The 14578-nt window shown below is 41.9% G+C and overlaps 1 protein-coding gene across 2 annotated transcripts in view; it reads right to left on the bottom strand.

Moving 5' to 3' along the window:
- The window catches only part of LOC116944948 (ras-specific guanine nucleotide-releasing factor RalGPS2-like), a 226099-nt gene that overhangs the window by 197108 nt on the left and 14413 nt on the right, over nucleotides 1–14578 (bottom strand). Inside the window, exon 1 of one of the 2 annotated variants that reach the window (XM_032958928.2) lies at nucleotides 8162–8312. The exons of the other annotated variant lie outside the window; for it this stretch is intronic. The gene's annotated coding sequence lies outside the window, so the exon portion shown is untranslated. Of the gene's footprint in view, nucleotides 1–8161; nucleotides 8313–14578 lie in introns of those variants that run through there. 2 annotated transcript variants of the gene reach the window in all.

Genomic DNA, 14578 nt, shown 5'->3' with positions numbered 1-14578 from the left:
CCTCTGAAAATACACTTTTCAATGTTGTTTCTGGAAATACCGACCGATATAATATCCTTTTAGTTTTATATATGGCAACAACGAAACAACAAATCCTTTATATGGAGTTGTGGTCACTTTCCCCGAGGAATAGTTTCCTTCTTGAACGAGTACAGCTGAACTAGTTTACTCCGGCTGCCGTAAACCTCGTGCAGCCAATGCGTCCCTGTCCGTTTTACTTCACCGAATACGGCCATGAAATAACTCGGATACTCGGTCCCATCGACGACGCCGTGAAACTCGGGATGGATTTGGTGGGTGGGTGGGTGGGGATTCCTTACAGGAGGAGTATGGAAGAACGACACAACAATGTCCTTGGGTGTCACTAATTTTGTTGTTGTATAATTCCGCACTTCACTGTGGGCCAATTCACACTGCGATAGGTGGATTTTGTGGTCGAGATGTACATCACCGGATCGCCTGCGGATTTGATTTTTTTTTATTTGCCCAAGCACGGTCTCAAATAACGCATCGTTGTTTATTGCCTATTATTTAAGAGAACCCGATTTGACATGCCCCATCACAAGCAGTGCCTTGCAATTATTCAGCACGAACAACATGCACTTCATAACACACCAAATTGAAAAGATATATAAGGCTAACCGTCTGTAAAGACCCACTAAAAATTTCAGTCACATACTTGCCATGGGCAAGGATCGCATTATTCTGCCCTGACGAAGGTTATTTTTCCACCTGTGACAATGTAATTACTCATCACATTATATTGCTTCAGCTATGGGTCACTTGTCGGGAAGTACACCGCAACATAATTTACCAAACACGTTTTACACTGACGAACGCTTCACGTGAATAATGAAGCATGGACTGTCACCATGAGATGTTGAAAAAATAAATCAAGAATGATTCCGCTGCGTAAGAGTTGCACACACATACAGCATTTACAACTACCAGGGTCTCTGAAAATCAACTGTTATTCTTTTCCTTCCGTTACTTTTCTTCACACTGATTGAGAGAGATGATTATGCTGGACTGGTCCTCTCAATTATTAAACAGGTCCCTGCAGGGTGGGCTGGTAGGAACATTGGCAAAGTAACGTCACGGTGCCTTCGAACTTCGCCTCGCAAACGGTATTCGGCTGTGGGCTGTGTGTGAATTTGCCACATCCCCAAAAGCGAAGTTTGCAAATGAGATAATGTGACTTCCAAATTGTTGGGTGCAATAAGACATATCAAGTCTCTGCGCTGTCTATTGCTGATTTTACACCGCAACAGCACGAGATTTCACTTCGTTAAAGTATTGAAAGGGGACGGACGGACACATTAATCTATTGCAGGCTGGTACACTCAGTTTACAACTTCGTCCCTACCAGTATAAAGTTGGTCGTTAACAGCATCTCGTTATAATACCCAGACGGACGGACACATTAATCTATTGCAGGCTGGTACACTCAGTTTACAACTTCGTCCCTACCAGTATAAAGTTGGTCGTTAACAGCATCTCGTTATAATACCCATTCAAATTCGAGTTGTTAATGTTATGCTTTTTTTAAGACGAATCCTATACGTAATTAAATAGAAAATAACGTCTTAAATCTGCGCTACCGTATAATAGACTCTCGCCTCTTTGGGAGTTTCTATAAGGTCTTAGACGGAGAAAGCGTATTGCAACGCAGCGTTCCAGAACGCGCGGGTTCCGCTCGCATGCCCTGCCACTGGGGCTGCGAGTAGCTCCCAGCAGCAGCAGCAGACGTGGGCGTGCTGAGCCAAACACAAAACGCGCGAGACGCCCAGCCAAGACAGAAACAATGCCTTACTTGTTCCGTGATTTCCCTACAGTGTGTTCAATATCTTAAGATCAGCCCCTGTCAGTTTCCTCTGTCTCTCCAGATTTTGTACAAGAAGTGCCCTCTTCCGTGTCCACCGTAAGTCGCATTGGCTTTCTTTAAGCAATATTCCTGCTTGGGCCGTTTGACCAATATGTGTGTGTGTGTGATGGGACATATTTTTTGGCGAGATGAATGTGTCCCGCACGTCTGACCACAACGGCAACACAGCTCTTGAAGAAACGTTGTGTCGCTGGCCTGCAAAAGGACAGAGGCAACGGCGCAGAGGCATAGAGGCTCCACAACCCTCAACGTCTGCGTATCTGTGGTTGTTCCTGAGCATCCAGGATTTGGACTGTTCACTCACCGTTTCGCTCTCAGTCACTGACCGCAGAAGTCACGGCGACATGAGACGCCTCTATATGTGTCTGTGGTCGGGGTGTAAACAGACTGCCCCGTGAAAAACCTGCATGGACGCTACAGAAACTCATTTGCTCAGACATGACGTGTAGGCCATGAATTTTTATCTCGTGCAAAATAATAAAAAAAAAATTGGTTGAGAGGCTAACATGACTCCGACTCTTTATTCCATTATCGGAAACTAAATGCCCAAAGTCTAGTGTCAACTTCTCTATGAGTAAACGGAGTCCCTATCTACGTGACTTTACCGAAAGATCCAAGAATATTAACTGCTGCAGTCACGATGGCTTGAAGTCAAGATGAAACGTTAGAGTTAAAACTATTAAGCTTTCAACGTTGCTTATGTTGGTCAATAATCATTCTGTAACTGCAATTTGTTTAGAAATACTTTCCTACTTCAATTATTTACGCCACGGTTGTGACATAAAAGCACATTAGTGAACGTTACTGAACAATATTACACATTAATAGCAGTTCCATGAATATGGGAATGGCTGTCTTTTCTCCAAAATGCACGTCTATATTCAGTGCTTAAATTGAACCAGAATTGTATTTCAGTTTTACAAATACACGCGGTCGTAATGAATTGCAAGATCTAGATGTAATTTTGTAAACGTGAATCCATGTCGCTTTAAACTGACATCAACTACAACACGTAACGCCATCTCATCTATCTCCAACAACAGGGTAGATTGGTAGTATGTCAGGCCAATTATGTCAGGAAATTTCCAATTACATTTTCACAATGGCCTTCCGATAATTTATTTTTATTTGAGTTTTGAAAACTACTAACCTTGCAACTGCAGAACCGTCTTTGTTTTTTTTGTCTGTGCGCTTGAGGTATGATTGAAAGTTCATAACAGACGATAACAAATTAACACGCTGTTATATGAAGTCCGATACCGACAATGAATAACACAACGTAAAAAAAATCATCATCAAAACAAGTTTACATTCCGGCCTTTAGCTGGCAGATGCAACATCAGAAGTTGTGGTCGGCACATCAACCTACAAAATCATAATCGAAACAAGTTTGTATTGCGGCCGTGAGTCGGCGTGCACAAAAGCAGAAGGTGTGGTGGGCACATCACTGCAGCTTGCCGTAGACGTCGTACCTTGTATGAGGTTTCTGTCGCTTTTCCCAAGAACCGACGACAACTGCAGTTGGGTAACAATACACGGCTGTCCGAAGCACGTGCCGCGCAGGTGCTACCGACGGTAGCGCGGCACGTCCAATTAAATGAACACGTGTGCTTTGCCGAGCCCTGTCAAACACCAAATGCCAAAGGAGCTCGATCCCTACAGTAAAGTTGAATACCCAGGGATCCAGTTAAACGCAAGGAGGAACGGAGTTAAATTTCGGCGTACATTGAGCCACCTATTAGGCATTTGTTTACAAAAAATAAAATTACCACCATCAGCTGGTAACAAAAGAGCAATTGTGGGCACGAAACTCGCCTAGCCACGTTGAAAATAAATTAAGTACAGCTTATGGTAGAGCGAACGTTGAGCGAATTGAATGTTACAGCACGTACAACACTGGCAAGAGTTGGAAATTTGCATACTTTTAATGGCTTAACAAACAAGATGGTTAAAAAGTGAAATGTAAACAAAAAAAAGCTAAATACCGTCTGTAAACTCCCGTTGAAGAGAAATGTGCGCACGGTAGGGTCCAAGGCTCTGTCTCTCTTTTGCCGGACAGGTACACTCCGCGAGATGTTGCCAAGATTTTTGTCGAGTACTTCCTTAACCCTTGCGCGCCTTCTCTCTGCCTTAATTAGACACAGTTGTACATTCCTTATGCGGTGAAGGGCCAATCATTTGCTCATGAAGCTTTTTTTTTTAAAGGACCAAAAAAAAAGCTATTATTCACGCAGCGTACACACACACACATGCGGTGAGCCGGTATTCATACCGCAGAAACAAAATTACTTGAAAAACATAAAACAAACCTCCTTCCTTGGCTCTTTGAAAGAAAAAAATATGAAAAGGGAAAAAAAATCCAGCAGCAACTCCCAGTGGAAAACAAATGGCAAACCTGCTTTGGAGAAAAAAAAAATAAGACCTGCCATATTTCCAGATAAAAACTCTGCAGCCATCAATAGAAGCTTTGTACTGCACCACGCAAATTTGACATTATTTAGAAGGGGGGGTGTGGGGGGGGGGAGAAAAAAAATCGCAGCCACGTTGTTGTGCGTGCCGGGGACCTGAAACACCTGCTCTTTCTCCGGCAAAATAAAAAAATTAACTCGTCCAAAGTGCCCATTCAAACAAATTTGATGTCGTGCCTCTGAATGCCAGCAAACTTCCCCTGAAATCATTTGGGAGCGCTATTAACCAAACTAAGACTGAGACAACCACATTTTAAATGTACGTTGCCCCCCTCCCCTCCCCCCCCTCTTTAATGTTTACTTTATAACGATGTAGCAATGTTGACGTGCACAATTAATTGCCGACACGTGCAGCAACACTTTAGAGTAATTTTAAATGAAAAGCAAGGACCTCCAACGCACAGCGCGACTGCGCATTCTTGCGAGTACAGTGTGTGTAATATGACCTGTTATGGACCAAATGTAATGCTTTTGGCTATAAAGAATTAATAAAATACCACCTTGATTACAATTAAATGCATTGGACATGCTATACACCCTTGGTAAGTGGGCTTGCTCACGACGCGAATCAAAGCCATTTCTGCAAATTCCCTTGGGTTCACAAATTAAAAGGAAGCGAATGACAAATATATTTTGTAAGCGACATTTATTTATTTAAAAAAAAACATTATTACATCGCAAGGACGTGAGAGATGGTGGCCCGCTTGAGAAAGCCATTATCTGGCAGTTGATTGAAAGTGACGATAACGATGATGAGTAAAATGTAAATGATCACGAAATCCTGACGTTTCGCTGCAAAGTGAGACACTGATGATTTCATCTCACGAAGGAATATAGCTCATGTCATGGAAATCCAGGGTAAGAGGGACTGTGCACTGCGTCCAAACAGAAACTGCAGCATAGCCGGAGCTTGGTGGAAAAGATGAGAACGACAGGGTGAAGAGTTGGATGGATTCCGGATATCACCTTGCATGAAACATCCCAGTGATTTTAAAGCCCGGCCTGCCACAACTCAACTATGCCGGACTGCACCATTTCAGGTTGGTTACAAATCTTGCGTCACCCCTGTCCAATAAAAAAATGGATCAGTCCAAATGCAACAACAACAAAACCCCCCCTCCCCTCCCCCAACAACGTGACACCTGCAAGGTCACACAGATGTGGTGCATTAGAGTCAAAAGTGTGCCATTTTCAGCAAAGCAGCACCACGGGAATTCCAGCCCACGCTCGTTCTGCCTCGGTACTGCTAAACAGGTGTGAAGATACTCACCGAGAATCGGCGATTCTTAACGTCGCTCTGACGACTAATAGCGGCGTGAGAGCCCCGCAGCGTGGGGGGGTGGGTGGGGGGATCTGTGACAGCTTTTTTTGCGGGCGGAGGGAGAACTCCACCTTCTCCCGACAAAAGAGAAATGGCTACAATTTCGATTTAAAGCTTTCGTGACTGCAAGGATTCACCTTCTTTGGTTCTTTCGGTAAAGTCACCACGTAGAATGAGAATAAAATAATAAATTGATAAAATAAAATAACGCAATAAAATTCTCACGACGATTTCGGCCACAACACAAGCGGCCTTCATCAGGTGAAGGGACGAGACTGTGGCCGAAACCTCGTGAGAATATTATTGCGTTATTTTATTTTATCAATTTATTATTTTATTCTCATTCTACGTGGTGACTTTACCGAAAGAACCAAAGAAGTAAAAAGAGAAATGATCTGGCGCCACGGGCCCCGTTATTTGCTGTTTGGACGTGTGGCTCGACGCAGACATCGGGGGAGGAATTCGGCGGGCGCGTGGCACACACGCGTGGCACACACGCGTTGTCCATCTCCGTGGGTTTCATGGGAAACAGCTGCCGGGAGAGGGCCACGGAGCACGTCAAGCGCGCGAAAGCCAGCAGGGAATTCTTCCGACAAAAGTGATTCGGGTTCAGTAACATTAGTGAAGCTCAATTTAAATCGGCCGACGAATATCAAATGTCTCTGTTGTGAAAAATAATTTCAGTAGAAAGAAACGAGCAAATGCAATGCTCAGAAATGTATTCATGCATGTTTGGTAACCTCTGCAGAAATTATAATTCACAACCGAGTGATGCTACAATAGCAGCACGGGGAGAATAATCGCAATATTTGTAAAAGGGAATTTTATTTTTGTAGAATTTTTTTTTAAATCGCATTCATTCAACTATAATACCAATGCATAAATGAGATGGAATTTCAGCTCTTCTTGAATTTATTCGGAACAATACCTTGCCAAAAATTTGATGATAATTGCTTTGATTTCATGTTGCGTCAACAATTTACTCCACCATATTAAATAGTCATGAAAATGTAAAATTCTACTCAGAGCTGTTTCACGCCTTTTGTAAAGCAATCTCTCGCAGTAGAATAACAGCTGCACAAAAAAATAAATTGCCTATTCCAGTAAAGTGTAAAAGATTTGAGCCTATTTTCAATTAGATATGCTTTCAATACAGTACACGATATACGAGGTTTTGCCATTCGTGAATGTGGACAGGTGAACATTGAGGAAACAGTTTACGGTTAAAATTAATTTATAGTCAGCGAGAATAAACAAACATCAAATATTTTGTATAAGCCCTTTGTCAGTCCACAGAAGGATGAAGGCCTCTCCACAGTGTGTTGATCGAAACTATTGAAATGATAAACTAAATGTTTTTTGTTTTCATCAGGTAAGGCCCACTGACCTACGTAGCTCTTTTTCAGAAGCGACTTGGCCACAAATGATAGCTCAAAGAAGTGGCTTATCACGTTGAAATTTATACTGGTAGGGACGAAGTTGTAAACTGAGTGTACCAGCCTGCAATAGATTAATGTGTCCGTCCGTCCCCTTTCAATACTTTAACGAAGTGAAATCTCGTGCTGTTGGGGTGTAAAATCAGCAATAGACAGCGCAGAGACTTGATATGTCTTATTGCACCCAACAATTTGGAAGTCACATTATCTCATTTGCGAACTTCGCTTTTGGGGATGTGGCAAATTCACACACAGCCCACAGCCGAATACCGTTTGCGAGGCGAAGTTCGAAGGCACCGTGACGTTACTTTGCCAATGTTCCTACCAGCCCACCCTGCAGGGACCTGTTATCAGCCGAATACTGCAAACGCGTGTTTATAAATGTGGAGGAAAAAAACGCAGGACCCGGAGAAAAATCCACGCGACCACGGGGATAACACGTAAACTCCAAATATACAGCAGCAGGCGTCAGGGTCAGAATCAAACCCACGATCTCCTGTATACCGGGCAAGGTAGTTAACATCTCGCCACCGTGGCGCTCCCATGACGGGGATATTTGGGCTTGTTTGACCATACAGCACCACTCTGGTCAATCCGAGTGGAGAAAGGGGCCCAAAACAAGTACAGATGCCACTCTCCACGATTTATGAGCAGTGGAATCACGCACAGTTCACCAGGTTAATAAGTAACCATTATGCAGTACCTGATTGGACATTTCTTGAAGTCCCATATTGATATGAACGGAAAAATGGTTCACTAAGATTTGGTGCTTTTACAAGTAAGCATAAAATTGTGTAACCTTCGATGGACTGTATTCTATAAACAAAACGTTTTTTTTACTGCCTCCGCAACGTCACATCATGTTTTCCCAACAGCAGGACACTACAGCTCCCGCTGCCGTAATCAAAACGTCCCGTTTTGCAGTTCGAACTTCCACCGTGACACAATGATAACGCATTTCGCGCATTGTGAGTAAATCAATGTGCCAACTTTAACGGAACGCATTGTCTGTCCATCACTGTTCAAGGAGGTGCAAAGCGTGGACTCTTACTTTCAGTACCACCATCCATCCGTGCCGGCCAGTCAGAGCCTCATCTCTGTCCACCTATCTCTTGCATTCTTTCTACCGTGTATCTCCAATGTATCTCGATTTTCTCACTTCGCCATCTACGCCTCTGGCCGCCTCTTGCAATTGCCCCCTCCGTCGGGGATGGACGGTGCCGGGGTTGAGGGTGCGGCGCGTGACGTCATCACGTACGAATCGACTCGACGCGCATGACGCCATCACGCAAGAATATACGCGGCGACGTCACCGCCGCGCACGCGCACATTGGCCGCGCCGCCTGCCGCCGTGCATCCAGGCGGGAATACAGCCAGCAAAACTTTATTCTAATGCAGCACGACGTATACATTAGCAGGTTACATTTTATAACACGGCTACCTAATCTCTCACATTAACATGCTAATCTCTCACATTAACATGATAATCTCTCACATTAACATGCTAATCTCTCACATTAACATGCTAATCACTCACATTAACATGCTAATCTCTCACATTAACGTGCTAATCTCTCACATTAACGTGATAATCTCTCACATTAACACGCTAATCTCTCACATTAACGTGCTAATCTCTCACATTAACGTGATAATCTCTCACATTAACGTGCTAATCTCTCACATTAACGTGCTAATCTCTCACATTAACGTGCTAATCTCTCACATTAACGTGCTAATCTCTCACATTAACGTGCTAATCTCTCACATTAACGTGCTAATCTCTCACATTAACGTGCTAATCTCTCACATTAACGTGCTAATATCTCACATTAACGTGCTAATCTCTCACATTAACGTGCTAATCTCTCACATTAACGTGCTAATCTCTCACATTAACGTGCTAATCTCTCACATTAACGTGCTAATCTCTCACATTAACGTGCTAATCTCTCACATTAACGTGCTAATCTCTCACATTAACATGCTAATCTCTCACATTAACGTGCTAATCTCTCACATTAACGTGCTAATCTCTCACATTAACGTGCTAATCTCTCACATTAACTAGTTAATCTCTCACATTAACACGCTCATCTCTCACTTTAACATGATAATCTCTCACATTAACACGCTAATCTCTCACATTAACACGCTAATCTCTCACATTAACACGCTAATCTCTCACATTAACACGCTAATCTCTCACATTAACACGATAATCTCTCACATTAACATGTTAATCTCTCACATTAACACGCTAATCTCTCACATTAACGTGCTAATCTCTCACATTAACATGCTAATCTCTCACATTAACATGATAATCTCTCACATTAACGTGCTAATCTCTCACATTAACGTGCTAATCTCTCACATTAACGTGCTAATCTCTCACATTAACGTGCTAATCTCTCACATTAACGTGCTAATCTCTCACATTAACGTGCTAATCTCTCACATTAACGTGCTAATCTCTCACATTAACGTGCTAATATCTCACATTAACGTGCTAATCTCTCACATTAACGTGCTAATCTCTCACATTAACGTGCTAATCTCTCACATTAACGTGCTAATCTCTCACATTAACGTGCTAATCTCTCACATTAACGTGCTAATCTCTCACATTAACGTGCTAATCTCTCACATTAACGTGCTAATCTCTCACATTAACGTGCTAATCTCTCACATTAACGTGCTAATCTCTCACATTAACGTGCTAATATCTCACATTAACGTGCTAATCTCTCACATTAACGTGCTAATCTCTCACATTAACGTGCTAATCTCTCACATTAACGTGCTAATCTCTCACATTAACGTGCTAATCTCTCACATTAACGTGCTAATCTCTCACATTAACGTGCTAATCTCTCACATTAACATGCTAATCTCTCACATTAACGTGCTAATCTCTCACATTAACGTGCTAATCTCTCACATTAACGTGCTAATCTCTCACATTAACTAGTTAATCTCTCACATTAACACGCTCATCTCTCACTTTAACATGATAATCTCTCACATTAACATGCTAATCTCTCACATTAACACGCTAATCTCTCACATTAACACGCTAATCTCTCACATTAACACGCTAATCTCTCACATTAACACGATAATCTCTCACATTAACATGTTAATCTCTCACATTAACACGCTAATCTCTCACATTAACGTGCTAATCTCTCACATTAACATGCTAATCTCTCACATTAACATGATAATCTCTCACATTAACGTGCTAATCTCTCACATTAACGTGCTAATCTCTCACATTAACGTGCTAATCTCTCACATTAACGTGCTAATCTCTCACATTAACGTGCTAATCTCTCACATTAACGTGCTAATCTCTCACATTAACGTGCTAATCTCTCACATTAACGTGCTAATATCTCACATTAACGTGCTAATCTCTCACATTAACGTGCTAATCTCTCACATTAACGTGCTAATCTCTCACATTAACGTGCTAATCTCTCACATTAACGTGCTAATCTCTCACATTAACGTGCTAATCTCTCACATTAACGTGCTAATCTCTCACATTAACATGCTAATCTCTCACATTAACGTGCTAATCTCTCACATTAACGTGCTAATCTCTCACATTAACGTGCTAATCTCTCACATTAACGTGCTAATCTCTCACTTTAACACGCTCATCTCTCACTTTAACATGATAATCTCTCACATTAACATGCTAATCTCTCACATTAACACGCTAATCTCTCACATGAACATAGCCACCTCGGCACGCTCGTCGTGGAGGACGCTCGGCGATCTTGCATTATTGACATGCTAATTTCTAAATAAAGTATTAAAGCTTTCGTGACTGCATAAAATTATATTCATATTCTTAGCTCTTACGGTAAAGTCACGTTGAAGGGAAATAATAAAATATATATAAAACAATAAAAATTCTCACGACGTTTCGAACATAACACAAACGGTCGTCATCAGGTTTTGTGTTATGGTCGAAACGTCGTTAGAATTGTTATTGTTTTATATATTTTTTATTATTTTATTGTTTCCCTTCAACGTGACTTTACCGAAAGAACTAAGAATATGAATTACTGCAGTCACGAAAGCTTTAAATCATGCATAAAATTACTCAGTGTTTTTTGTCTATCTATGCTGGTATGTGCAATCCAAAGGTTGAACACGAAATTTAACACTCTTCTGAAATTCGTGGTCCGCCAGGAAGTGTCTAACTGTGTTGTTGGCCTGACTGGATGTGCTTCACATAATGTTTTTTCAGGTTTGTTGAATTCTCGTCTCTCATCTTTTTGTTGTATTTACCTCCGTGATTTGTTCTTGACACCTGATGAAGATCGCTTGCGTTGTGATCGAAACGTCGTGATTAAAATTATGTTAAAACAAAAAAAACATTGTATTTCTACATACGTGACTTTACCAAAACAGGTCCCTGCAGGGTGGGCTGGTAGGAACATTGGAATTTTTCACTTCGTTAAAGTATTGAAAGGGGACGGACGGACGGACACATTAATCTATTGCAGGCTGGTACACTCGGTTTACAACTTCGTTCCTACCAGTAAAAACAATGAGTATGCTAATTTCTGCCTGGCAGCCCTGTGATTGGTGGAAAGCCCACCACCACCGCCACCACCGCCACGGTCTCTGCCCGCCGCTTGCATTGCCATTGGCTGCTGACATTTGGGCTACGCCCATTTCAAACCCTCGACACACAGATACTCCGCTGTGACTGTGCCACCTGAAGACGGAAGCTTGCGTTGCCTCACGAAACGTCGCCATTTAACTCAGTCGGTTTTATCTTACCTACGTGACTTTACCGGGAAAAAAAATAACCAAAGAGTATGAACCCGTTATATTAGCAGTCGTCTTTTGAGGCTAACCCCCCCCTTTTTTTCCCTGATGATGACCGCTTGTGTCGCGATCGAAACGTCATGGAGGATTTTTTTTTTGTTATTTTCTTTTAACCCATCTACGTGGCTTTACCGAAAGACCCAAATATGACATGTACAGCTTACCCGGATATTCCTTTGGCGATGGGATATGCGCATTTGAAAGTCGGTCCATTATTAATGCCACCTTCGCCCGCGCACTCTTATCGAAGGCCCCACTTGGCCAAGCACGTGTGCACTGTTAACCGTGGAATGCCGCGCGTAGTCTTTTTTGTCCTCCTCCTCCTCGTTCCAGAAGCGCTGCGGAATTCGCCCTTCACCTTCAATCTGCAACCCCATGCTCCTTCGTTGTGCGACTCTAATGCCCGCTGATTAGAGCTGCTGGTTAGTTGCCGCGTCAGCTCCACTTGACGCCGTGCACCTTGGCAGCCCGTCCGCGCGACAGCTTAAGCAATCATAGCAGCGTTGGAAACGAAAGGATTGCGGCACCGGGGGGGTATATTATATTCCAAGTGAGTATTGTTTTTTCTTCATATGTGCCTTGTCAATCAAAAACGTATTGCAGGAAGCCAGTATTGATTTGTCAGATGTCGAACCGTAACACGCCTCATAATATTGGTGTTAATCTATGCAAGAAATGAGCAAAAATGTGATACGTATGCAGATCAATGAAGGCGCTCAATGTAATTTTACATCTGTAAACTATATTTTGATTTAAAGCTTTCGTGACTAATTCATATTCTTAGCGCTTTCAGTAAAGTCACGTTGAAGGGAAACAATAAAATAATATATATATAACAATACAAATTATCACGACGTTTCGACCATAACACAAACGGTCGTCATCAGGTGTGTCGGTTTGCAAAAAATTATAAATTTATTATAAATTAAAAAAAATGCATACATTTATTAATTTATTATTAATTTATGCAAACCGACACACCTGATGACGACCGTTTGTGTTATGGTCGAAACGTCGTGATAATTTGTATTGTTTTATATATATTTTATTATTTTATTGTTTCCCTTCAACGTGACTTTACCGAAAGAGCTAAGAATCTGTAAATTATGTCGGACAAACATCTGCGTAAATAATACAATTGCGCCCAATGCATGTGGCATTGTGACAACTGCTAAAAAAATTATTCTACATATTCATGCTGACACAATATCACAACTCAACCACAAATATTTCCTCTGGAAACTTAGAACTTTTTTGCCGTAACACGAGCGTATGGGCCATTTCACCCCGTGTAATCCCAACCCGTCAAACGAAAACAAATTATGAATGGGCCTTTTTTTAACCTGAGCGTTTAAATGTCATGTTTTCAAGCAATTCCTTTCGTGCTGCTAATTTAAATACTTCCAAAGACAGTCCATGTTGGAAAGTGTTACCTAATGCATGCCTATGCATACTTTTTTCAAAGTTATGAGAGCATCGCCTGGTGACATGATAATACAATGGGCAATTCGCGGCTGGGGTGTCATTCTTGACACAGACACATAAAGAATGATTATTAACTTTATTGTTTGGCCACACAGGCTCACCAAAACATAACCGAACGATGAACATCATAATTAATTCTTCTTGTATGATGTATGTTGAACTTCTCTCGCACCGTGCATATCCAACCATGGGAAAATCCTATTATCCGTGTATTGATTCACCATATAACTTGTCCTTTACACGTTGACAAGAGGAGTCCACCTGGAAGTGACACCAAATTCTTCCTCTTGTCCGCACTTATCCTTTAACTGGGAGTCACCAGAAACAGTAACCTGAACGTTCTACATTCATCCCACAATCTGCAGATTTCCACGGTGTTAGTGGGAGCAAGTTCATTTCTATTTATCCGCATACATCTACGAATAGACATGTGGATAACAGCAATATCTTCAGCAGATAAATGCACGTGATATTGTCAAGAGCGTCCCACCAACCCACATCACCATGGCCAAGAGAAGCGTCACTGTTTACGACAATTTAAATTGTACGTAAAAAAAAGCAGTACAAAGTTACCATCAGCACCAGCCATGATCGATGACCATTTTTATTCGTATCGCTGACGCTTCGAATTGGTACATGTAACATAATCTTGTAAGTTTCAGTGGTTAATATGCATCATCACCACCAACCATGATCAATCTACTGCTGGATGAAGACCTTCCCAAGCCATTTGTCACATATCTGCTATGCAAACGTCCATCGAACACCTGCACAGGAGCGTATTGCATTGCTCCATCTTCATAGCGAATATTGTTATTCTTGAGACTTTCGGTAAAGTCACATTGATAGGTTCGAAGATAATAACAAAAAACCTACGACGTTTCGATCGCAACACAAGCGTTCGTCATCAGGAAGAAAAAAGAGGGGGACAGCTGCTGAGGCAGACTGTTTTAAAGGTTTAAAATGGGTGTAGCCCAAGGGTAATAAACGAAGTGGGTGGGGCTAGTTATGTTAATGTGAGAAATTGGCATGTAAATGGCATATCAGAGGGCGACCTCCAAGGTGGGCGTGTAGGTGGCTATGTTACTGTGAGAGATTAGCATGTTAATGGAATATCCCAGAGCGGCAA

This window comes from Petromyzon marinus, chromosome 22, assembly GCF_048934315.1.
Source record: "Petromyzon marinus isolate PM22_M1 ecotype Great Lakes invasive population chromosome 22, UKy_Petmar_22M1.pri1.0, whole genome shotgun sequence".
NCBI classification, from domain to species: Eukaryota; Metazoa; Chordata; class Hyperoartia; order Petromyzontiformes; family Petromyzontidae; genus Petromyzon; species Petromyzon marinus.
This window is presented reverse-complemented; position numbering and strand designations above follow the sequence as displayed.